The 2,286-nt window shown below is 39.4% G+C and overlaps 1 long non-coding RNA gene across 1 annotated transcript; it reads right to left on the minus strand.

Moving 5' to 3' along the window:
- Window positions 1-318: 318 nt before the first annotated feature.
- On the minus strand, window positions 319-1,369 carry LOC306925267. Its single transcript, XR_013790232.1, has 3 exons — window positions 1,307-1,369; window positions 1,150-1,221; window positions 319-865 (listed from the first exon to the last, which is right to left on the minus strand). It is a non-coding gene; the product is annotated as an uncharacterized lncRNA (long non-coding RNA).
- Window positions 1,370-2,286: the final 917 nt, after the last annotated feature.

Genomic DNA, 2,286 nt, shown 5'->3' on the forward strand with positions numbered 1-2,286 from the left:
AGATAGGCCTATTCATGTTTAATGAATCTAACTATATCCAAATTATGATACATTGATGTATGGACATACGTACATCCTATTAGTCTGAGAACTTGACTACATTCAAAGCAGGAGTGACCATAAATCTAAAATAAAGAAAATAATGAAACGTGATTATTTAATATCATAATTATTTGATATGTCACCAGATGGAGTCGCTACGTACTCCTAATGTCACAGTGATACTACCACTCCCAATTACAGGGTGGGAGACCCGGAATACATATGAAGGTAAGTGTTCAGTTGAGTGAACAATAATTGTCGGTTGCTTCATGGGAATATAACTTTGTATTGACATTTCCTTTAAAACATATATTCACTATTCACAGAGTTACCAATAAAAGGTTATCAAGTCTTCCACTACACAGATAAAAGGGATTTGAATCAATTGCACTAGGATGCACTCAGTTCCTATGTCCATAGACACACAGTTAAGCACTGCAAAGAAACACAATATCACTCAGAGCCAAATATGGTTGGCATTCAACACTGCAAAATACTAAAAGGCTAAAAGCCAAAAAGAACACCACACTGTAAAAAGGGACAGTAGTCCTTGAGTGCAACTCTGCAATATAATCCTTAAACCAATATATCCGTCTTTGGCGGTTAACTAGTTAACACTTTGGTTAGAGCAGTAAAAGTGAGGACCATTATAAAACACCACTTGGGCGTGATCTAGTACAAAACAAATATAACAACTATAGCAGCATAGACAAAAAAGATAAAAAGAACAGCGGTTCACAGTATGAGGTCCAATCCTGTTAAGGTGATCAGGGCATCCAGGTTGTTGGAAAAACAGTCAGTGTTTGCTCGGTCGGGACACCGTCTGTGTAATATAAACATGTCATGAGGACTTGCATTTGACTTGTAGCAAAGACTGCTATGCTGTCGCAGTATGGACGCAAGCCTACCTCTAAACTCTGGTGTGTAGGCTTACACACACACACACACACACACACACACACATGCACAACGGACACCACGTTAGCCAGGCTCTTGTCAGTGTATTACTGGGTAGAAACACCGTCTGTGTAACAAACGTATCATGAGGACTCACGTCATTCATCAAACACAAACTTTTATGCGGTCACAATACGGACGGAAGCCTACCTCAAGACTCTGGTGTGTACACAAACACACACACGGACGCACACATTAGCCGGCTCTTGTTCGCCGCTGCGTCTAACAACGAGACAAGCATTTGCATAAATAACTGGGAGACAATTTAAAGGCTCGCTTGTGCTGTTGCAGTATGAGGCAAGCCTACCTTGGTTTCTCTGAACTGTGTACACACACACACACACACACACACGCTGACAGGGCTGTCTACTAGATCAGAGCTCCACAGTTTCTGACGAAGAAAAAGAATAAAGCATAAATAAACTGGAGGTTGTTGACATAAATCAACCTAGAGACAGGTAACCCTATATTAGTAAAACCAAGAGCTTACCTCGATGCTACGAGCACAAACAAAACGCCACCCAACAGCCTGACTGGAACAGGAAACAACCTGGGTAAAACACCGCCTATTCTCTATGCCTGGCCAGCTACCCTATATGCTGAGCTGTGGGGGTGGTGCTATGAAACGTATTGGTTCTCAGTCCCACTGATTACAGATAGTAAATTTCAACAAGGCAATTCAATATAAACATAACATAAGTTACATTTTAAATATAACAAAAACAATTGCAGATGAGAAAGAAAGTGGAAATAATCAACGGCAGTGGGAAACAATATTTAATTGTGATTTAAAATAAATATGAGTGGCAGCATAGGCCTACCTGCTGTTTTCTGAGACTTTGTTCCAGATATGTGGTACATTAAAATAAACCTTAAAACCTTAAAGTAGTATAGTTCATAACAAAAATAACTAATTTTCTTCCAAAACACTCTCCATTGGGACTCCTACTGGCGACTTAGACCTGGTCAGACTTTGCATTTCAATACATCTTAGGTGTTGATGGGCTGGTTCTGCATTTGCATCCTGGATGATCAAAAGTGGAATCTCATAATGCAGTTAAATGTCACCAAAGATAATTCATTGGTTCCCTTTTTCATCCATCATGCACTTTAAAATATCACCATGCACTTTACTTTGTGTTGTATGTTACGTGTTATGTTATGTGTTTATGTACTACGGTTATGTGGGAGCTCCCTTGGAATTTCGTTGTATGCTCAGTGTATGCTTGGTGTGCAATGACAAATAAAAGTCTATTCTATTCTATTCTAAAGAGAACAATCACTACC

The sequence above is a fragment of the Electrona antarctica genome, assembly GCF_951216825.1.
Source record: "Electrona antarctica genome assembly, chromosome: 6".
NCBI classification, from domain to species: Eukaryota; Metazoa; Chordata; class Actinopteri; order Myctophiformes; family Myctophidae; genus Electrona; species Electrona antarctica.